Below are 9452 nucleotides of genomic sequence, written 5' to 3' on the forward strand. Positions count from 1 at the left end.
TTCAGCTTTAGATAATATAACGATTCAATCACACGATTTCATTAAACATATATTGTTTGCAATTCAGTTTGGTGACTTGAACTTGCAAATCGGCAACGTGTAAGCACCAACGACACAAGCAGACTCTCCATTTTGCTTTATCTGAGTCCGCATGGACCTCCTTTTTAATCTACTCACATAAAAATAAAATAAGTCATCAGGACGAATTTTGGGAGAATGTTATTATGATTTTATGATTGGAGTTTTCAGAAAACAATTTGGACTAAAATAGGAAGATATCAGAGACTTTTAGGGAGGCCCAGCTTTTCTGTTACCTAAAAGGCACTTTAAAATAATGTAATTATCATATTTCTGTTCATAATTTCAATGGATTATCTTCAAAATGAATACAAATTCATGACAGCATCATAAGAAGTGTTGAGGTTTGTTGAAGGAGAACTGCTTGCAATGTTTAAGAATGAAGGAGAAACAAATAGATGCAACATTGATTTTGGTACATTTACAGGTTTTGTCGTCTGGTGGATTAGAGAAATGCCTGAGTTGAATTTTGAAAGGCCAGATGAAAAGTTGTTTCGCATTGATTCAAGGCATGAACTGTACATAATACCTACTATAAGAGAGTTGTGAGAATGGGGGATGCAAACAGCTAGTCAGGTGGCAGATAAATAAAGGATTATGTGTGGGCACATACTAAGGAGTTTTTAATTCTACAGAAACAGAGGGTCATTAAACAATTCATCCAAGGTAAAATCTCATGCTGGTGGCTATTTATGTAAAGATTTATGTGGATAAGAATGAAAGGCAGCATCCAACTAAGGAATGCTATTATGGAAGTTTATGTTTAAAGATAACATAAGAGGCTATAATGCCCCATAGTCGTAAAAAAGAGAAGGAAGAGAACCACTAATGAAGGCCCAATGGGCTGGACTTGAAGAATAAGATGTGGAAAATGAGGAAAGAGCCGAAAGTTCAAGAAATAGGAAGATTAAAACTTGACCAGGCAGCCTATGTTTGGTATTACCAACATAAAAATTTAAAGAGAAGAAATACAGGTTTTTTTTTTTTGAGAAAGGGGTGGCGAGGCAAAATTAATGATGAAAAAATAATTTGGTTTTGTAAAATATTGATTTGGAGATGCCTCCTGGATGTTCAGATATATAAGGTAAAAAATGGTATCAACTGGTTGAAACTCAGGTGGAGGTGTGGCACGATTCACTTGATTTGGTACTCTCAAGAAAGCATGTGTCGGAGTTTCAAGAAAGATGAGGCTTATCCAGATATAACTAGCTTTGTAAGGAGTTTCTACAGAAGTCTTATCATTTTTGCAAGGCATGGAAGATGAAAAAAAAATTTCTTGGTCTTTTATTTGTACATTTTATTGAATTCTCTGTTTGATTAAATATAATGCACACTTTTTACAAGAAGCCGAAGGCAACTTTCTGAATGTCTTATGGTTTTGATTACAAATTGCTCTCCATTAATATTATCTTCTTCTGAAATCTTCCGTATGTTTTCTCATTCTCCGATCTCTGTAGTATATTTTATGAATCCCTTTTAAAATTCTTTTTTCCTGGCTTGTTCAGCTCCGGGATAGAAATATACAAGAGCAAACCTAATATTTTATAAACGTGTATGAATTGACTTAGGAATGCTACTATCTCCATGAATATATGTAACTCGTAACTCCTTAGTTGATATTCAAGTTGGGGGGAACATTTGAAGACTGGGATCGCCTGGAATAAACATTCTGATTAAATATTTATATCATAAAAATTAGGGGTGTGCAGCTTGGGAATTTGTAAGTGAGGGAGGGCAGGACTTGGGGCCAGAGGTTGACAGTTAAAATGGACTGGCAAGAGCTTCAGCTGACCTCAAGGGCCTGAGCGCCTGTCCAAAACAAAGACAAGAAGGTCTGGGCCCTCTGTATCCACTATCCAAGTCATCGCTTTAATGGCAGGTGACCGTCGAAAAGAAAAATCACCAGGAGAAAGAGCTGAAGCTGTGAGTTTCTCAGCCGCTCAAATACTAGCTGTGTGAATGAGGGCTTTCTAATAAAGCAGGAAACATCATGGTTCCCACTATGGTAACCCTCTTTGTCTCATTTTGATTCACATGTTTCCTAGTAGCAAAGCTCACCTTCACCTGGTTCAGAATTTCTAAGATTCCATTTTGTCTCATATCCTGGGGAAATGTATATATATGCATTAGTGGGATGATTTATTATCTTCTTCTCCTCTCTGGCATTGTTCTCAAGGATAAACATTTTTCAACATTCTTCTGCACACTGGATGACACGCTCTGTTGGTTTAGATGGCTTACCTGGGAGGTGAAATTCTCTTTTGTTCTATTCAACAATGACCACTTTAGTCTGGGGGTGAAAACTTACCCCATTTAAGATAAAATTTAATACAATAGGTACCATGAGATGTGTCAAGGAATTAAAGGCCAAACTATCTTCTTCTTGGCAGGCATTTTCTTTTCCTTTTCCTTCCTCTTCCCTTCTCCTCTCCCCTTCCCTCCCTCACATCCCCTCCCTCCCCTTCCCCTCCCTCTCCTCCCCTCTCCTATCCTCTCCTCTCCTCTTTTCTGACAGCTCTGTTGCCAGGCTGGAGTGCAGGTGCAGTGGTGGAACCTTGGCTCACTGTAACCTCTGCCTCCTGCGTTCAAGCAATTCTCCTGCCTCAGCTTCCTGAGTAGCTGGGACTACAGGTGCACACTACCACACCTGGCTAATTTGTTTATATTTTTTATTTTTTTTGTATTTTCAGTAGTGATGGGGTTTCACCATGATGGCCAGGATGATCTCGATCTACTGACCTCGTGATCCACCCGCCTTGGACTCCCAAAGTGCTAGGATTACAGACATGAGCCACAGGGCCTGGCCTCTTGCAGGCATTTTCTAGCAATAACCCTACCACTCACTGATGATTAGGCCTATTATCTTGCCAGTATGTTGATGCCTTTACTTGCAGGTCTCTGGTTACACAGTACTTGAAATGGCCATATGGCAGCTGCCCAAGACGATGGGAGCCCACCTCCTGCAACAGCATGGCCAAGATGAGAGACATGAAGTCAAAGGAGATCATTTTGGAGCTTTCATATTTGAGTGCCCCACTGGTTTTTGGACTTGCATGGAACCTGTAGCCCCTTGGTTTTGGGCAATTTCTCCCATTTGGAATAGTTTTATTACCCGATGTCTGTACCCTCATTGTATCTATGAAGTAATTAACTTGCTTATGATTTTACAGGCTTATAGGCAAAGGGACTTGCCTTGTCTCAGATGAAACTTTGGGACAGCGGACTTTTGAGTTAATGCTGAAATAAATTAAGACTTTTGGGACTCTTGGGAAGTCATGATTGGTTTTAAAACGTGATGACGTGAGACTTAGGATGGGTTGGGTGGAATGATATGGTTTGGCTGTGTCCCTACCAAAATCCTGTCTTGAATTATAGCTCCCATAATTCCCACGTGACATGGGAGGGACCTGGTGGGAAGTAGTTGAATCATAGGAGCAGGTCTTTCTCATGCTGTTCTCATGATAGTGCATAAGTCTCATGAGATCTGATGGTTTTTATAAAGGGAGCTTCCCAGAACAAACTCTCTCTTGTCTGCCACCATGTAAGACGTCCATTGCGCTTCCACCATGATTGTGAGGCCTTCCCAGCCACATAGAACTATGAGTCCATTAAATCTCTTTGCTTTATAATTTGCCCAGTCTTTGGCATGTGTTTATTAGCAGCATGAGAACAGACTAATACAGTGGCCATAGCTTAAAGTTCAATGGGACTATTATTGTATCCTCTAGCAAAAGTGTCCCACCCTCTCCTTTTGGGAATTAGTGCCTCTATACCTGCAGAGCATAAGTTATAGGAATGAAAAGTACTGCCAGTGGATCATTGGAAGGACAGAAAACAACTCTACATCTATTTACCCTTCCTGGCTTCTACCTTGGGAAAAAAGCACCATCTAAATGTTGGTGATTTATCCTGGAGGATGACACCCTCACAAAGTACCAATTCCTGACTTGCATCTCAGCTATTGTGTTAAGAGGTCATGCCCCTGCTCTGTCAGATCAATAGCTTTGAAGTTGCAATATTTCATGAGTAGTGTATCCCATTGTTGTGCATCCATGGCCACATCTCTGTTGTAAATGTTTCCCTTGATCAGAGGCATTGTTATGAGGCATTGCTATGAGTAGATCAGATATTCTGTTAGGCCTTGAGGATAGTACATGTGAGGCTGGTGAGCAGGAAGGCAGAGTAAAAAATGTTCATCAATTTCATACAAGATGGATTTTAACCCTTTCCAGGTTGTTAGGGGTCTAATGTAATCAACTTACCAACAAGTGACTGATTTGTCTCTAAATAAAAAGATGTCATCAACATTATGAATCAATGTGCTCTGCTAAATAATGTGCAGATATCAAAAACGAAGAGTGCATTTGCTAGATCAATGGCAACTTAAGCTATGTTTATCTGTTCTAGCAAAAACATATCTGTTATGGTACCTGCATGCCATATGAGCTAAAACTTTGAATGAGTTTGCAGTAGTAAACTCTTTTTTCCTTGGATCCACCTTTTTTTAAGGGGTCCAACTGGTTAATTAAATAGAGATATAATGGGGATCACCACCCTCATCTTTAAGGGGTCATTTTCTTCTGGGTGTGGTATAAATTTGGATGTTTCTCCTAGCTGGCAGAGGGACGGATTCAGAGACTTCCATTTTGCCTTCACAATCATAATGGCTATGACCACACAGGTAAGTAAACTGGTGTGAAATTGCTGCTACCTGTCAAGAACTGCAAATAATCTGAGCTTTCACCCTACATGCAAGCTAATGCAGAGAATGCAAGGCTTCTGCCTCAGAGGCAAATAACTCGATTATACACAATAGAGCAAGCAGAATGAGCTTCAATGTTTGCATGAGTTCCCTGCTCTCCAAGTCCTACAGGGGTAATGCAGAGTAGTCTAAGTGGGTTCAACATGTGCAATGGGCTTGTTTCACAGTAGAGGAACATCAAGTTTAGAGAACACATATTTCTGTTACTGAGTAGTTCACATACCTTGGCTTGCCCTGAGTGGACACATTTTCTTTATTAAATTAGGCAATGAACAAACTGGTCCTATACTTCAAAATGAGGCAGTATCTCATTCAGCAAAGAGTATAGGGTTGTACAATTATCCTTGAAACGTTACCACAGAACAAAGCAACCAATCCCTCTGCTCTCAGTACATGCAGTAACGTAGGAGACTGATAGGAAATTTTCTTTCAAAATTGTTAAAAAGCTATAATAGAATAATCTAATTCAAGTTCTGAAAAATCACCAAGGATTAACTACCTAAACAGAGCGGACCAACTATCAACCAGATGTAGGCCAGGATTTCATTTATGATTTTGCTCTTATGTGTTCTGATTTTAAAAGTTGACTGTCCTGATGCTTCCAGTCTTCAGGAATTGGTGTCAAGTTAGGACCCATCTTTAACAGTCCTTAAAATGTCTAGTAATTTTCTATTTCCCATTGTCTGGTAACATGAGTAAATGCCATGCGTATTTTGGTAGGAGAGTGGGGAGAACCTGGGACAATCATTACAACAAGCACCTACTGTGGTGTTGCAGTGTCTTTCCTCCTGGGCACATTGTTTCTCCCTTAGCCATGTCTAAAATCTGGTTCAATTTTTCAAGCGGAGTAGGAAATAATGAGCTCCTATTAATCCAACTTTCCTCATTTACCTAATTATTAATCTTTGATTGCTTAAGCAGTACGTTTTTTGGCTACTGATTTACCTTGTCCTAAGCAACACTATATTTTGTTTCTTGACTGGTTTCTTTGAATAGATTCCCCCTAGTTTCCACTATGGTCTTATAACTCGTTATGATACTTGAACCCATCTAAATTCTGACATTTAAATGTTGCCATGTGGCTTCAATATCCCATTCCTTTTATTACTAGGAAATCCAGTTATGTAATAATATCCATTATTATCGGCCTTTTTCTGCAAATACACACTCATTACTGAGCTTCTTAACCATGCTGGTGTCCCTTTCTTTAGAACATTTCTTGATACTTCAGTAAGTAGTGTGCCCTCTGAGTCCTCTCTTGGATAATAGTCTCACAGTGGAGGTTGTGAGGTTACATAGTAAATCCAGCTAGCATGAGACATTATTTGTATCTTTTGATACTTTCCTCCATTGTTTTCTATTCTAGAATTTCTATATTATTTAGAGGAAGCCATTGCTTTCCCCAAACTTCCAAATCCCATCTCCTCTCTGGATTTTTATTAGAGTAATAAATCAAAAATCCTGGGAGAGTATGTCATATTAATAAACTTTCCAATTTCCAACTTTATGTTTCACCCCTGCTTTGATCATCATCCTCAGATCTCATTTCTATACGTAGTCTCCTGGCTCTAGCCCATACATGTTGGCTTGTTCTGTAGCTTTTGTTGGCTTTTAGTTCCTTTTCTTCCTTAGTGAAACTGGCATTTTCCCAACCTGGCTGTGTTAGTTATGTATCTTATGACCAGGAGGGAAAATGGGAATAGATTCCAAGGAAGTTTATGTTTTCTTTCAAGGCAGATGACTCCATATCATGTTCAAACCAGGGTAGGAAAGCGTCTGGCATTTAATAGGGAAGAGTGAGCCACTTCAGCCCTTTAAAAGAGTTGAGAAGGATCTGGAGTCTTGATGATTTTCAAATGAACTCATCTGAATTCTCAGCCTCTTGTTCCTTCATAATCAGGACCTTGATTTTGTTGTAAGAGATTTGATTGGGTGAAGGATTCTAACATCACTGGAGCTCTGCTACTCTCAAGTCTAATGTCTACATTTGATGCTCAACTTCTTTAGCCCTCTGAATGTAGAAATGAGATTAGCTTTATAAGCTACAAAGGAATTCCATTGGTTTCCAAACATGATATTAACTCAGCCTTAATTTGCTTTCCATTGTGCATGAATAGTATCCATCAACACCTATATGATTCCATAGTGTTTGTAAGTATTATTTCCTTCATAGCTTTCAAATGTATAAAATATTACTCTAGCCAGTTAATTCCCATTCATAGTTATCTCACTTGAGTTCAACACCAATAAGAATTTTAACAATTGCATGGGTATATAATTCCAAGGACACTCAGTACTTCCATCTACTCGCAGTGATATTTTTATGATTAATACACCGTAATTTCAAGACAGCACAGAAATTGACAAAGCTGGATAAAATTCCACTCAAATATACAATAATAATAAGGCTTTAAAAGTTATTACATGTTAAATGTTTAAAGACAACAAAATAAACGAAAACTTCCTAAACCTTCCAGTTGAAAGTACCAAAAAGTTTTTATTTTATTTTCACCAGTGGTTCGAGTCCTACTTTTTTCCATAAATAAGTTCAAATATTAAATATTAAATACAAACTTTGAGACAAGAAGTTAGCCTTTACTTGACATTGTTCTAACTCACTATTTGACCAATAAGAAATCCTGTCCGTCTACAAAAGCAATGAAACTATTTCCAAAGCAGGATAACAAAAGATTCTGGAAAAGAGTTAGAAAATCAAGAGGTCAGAATTACACATTTATCTTTTCAGAAGCTAAAAAAGTTGTCCTTATATTGTCATTGGAATGTTTCCTCTGCTAAATTCTAATTTCTCATTCAGTCTTCCTTAATTTCACTGTGAATGAAAAAGGGAGAGGAAGGGAATGAGGCAGAAGAGTAGGAGAAAGAGGTGGGATAAATCATACCTTCTTAACTTGAAGGTCCGCTTTTCTTTTCTTAGTACCTTTAGCAAAGATTTTTTCATGTATACTGGTATTGTTATGGACACAGAGTCATCAGGCACTTTCCATAGTCATTGATGAACAGTAGTAGGTCTTTGGGTCCTGCAGTGAAGAACTCTATTACTGCCATCTTCTTCAGATGACTGTCCCATTTGGCAAACATTCTGCATGATTGCTATTGAGCTTCCATCTGTCACAGCTCAATCCAACATTTAGGACAGGCACTTTAGAAAGGCAATTGCTGTACTGTCTAGTGGACTTAAAAAATAAAGAGAAAGAAAACACCGTGGGTGTTTACATTAAATTAAAACAGAAGCTCATTTATCGAGTACTTCTTACAACCATTAATTCCTAAGGGAAACTTGCCTCATAAATTAATACATTTCAAAATATAAGTCAAATCTGAAACTATGTATTTAAAAGCAACTCTTCATCTTGGCTATAGTTTTTCAAACACTTAGGACTTCATGTTATTTTAGGATATATTAAAATTTTCATTTAAAATATCAATTCCACTTTCTATTCATTATCCTGAATCCATGTCTTAAGGCTCTGGCCACTCTTTAATACTTTTTATTTGAGTCTATTTCATTCAGTTCTTAAATAGTTGGCCTTATTTTTATAAAATGTAGATTGCCTTTAGCCATTTTTTTTTCCCTTTCTTTCAGCTCTACTTTTTTTTTTTTTTTTTAACCATTATTGTTTTCTTTTCTTTTCTTTTCTTTTCTTTCTTTTTTTTTTTTTGAGATGGAGTCTTGCTCTGTTGCCCAGACTGGAGTGCAGTAGCATGATCTCTGCTCACTCCAACTCTCGCCTCCCATGTTCAAGCGATTCTCCTGCCTCACCCTCCCAAGTAGCTGAGATTACTGGCACCCGCCACCATTCCCAGCTAATTTTTGTATTTATTTTTTATTTTTTGAGATGGCGTCTTGCTCTGTCACCAGGCTGGAGTGCAATGGCGTGATCTCAGCTCAATGCAACCTCTGCTTCCTGGGTTCAAGCAATTCTCCTGCCTCAACCTCCCCAGTAGCTGGGACTACAGATGTGTACTACCACTTCCAGCTATTTGTTGTATTTTTAGTAGAGATGGGTTTCATCCACCTGCCTTGACCTCCCAAAGTGCTGGAATTAAAGGCCTGAGTTCCCACACCTGACCTTTTTTAAACCATATTGTTATCCCATATAGCAAGATATAAAAAATTACTTCACACAGCTTGAGAATCCTCTGGGTAGAACCCCATTCTACCTTCAAATGTTTCCTCTCATCCTTATAAACAAGCACTCCACACATCTACATGGATATATTAGCAATGGTCACATGCTCTTATGGCTCATTCTATTTTTAACTCATGATACTCCCCTCTTTACCTCTTCTTCACCTTTGCCCCCCAAAATGTCTCTTCCGTCTACCTGATGAATTACTACTTGTCTTTCAAAATGTGTTAGAAATATTTCCTCATCTTTGTGTCCTCTTCTGATACCTTGAAATCCAACGTTGTTATTAATTCTTTGTTGTGTTCCTTATTATCCCAAGTATGTTCTTACAAAAGAACTTATCGTATCTCTTTCCATGTTTTCATGTCTCTCTCCCATTAGACTAGAACCTTTGAGAACAAGCATTACTGTGTCACAGTGAGTGTTGTAATCCCACAGTCTTGCTCTATACATATTACTCA

This window comes from Rhinopithecus bieti, unplaced genomic scaffold, assembly GCF_001698545.2.
Source record: "Rhinopithecus bieti isolate Rb0 unplaced genomic scaffold, ASM169854v2 scaffold_74435, whole genome shotgun sequence".
Classification (NCBI taxonomy): Eukaryota; Metazoa; Chordata; class Mammalia; order Primates; family Cercopithecidae; genus Rhinopithecus; species Rhinopithecus bieti.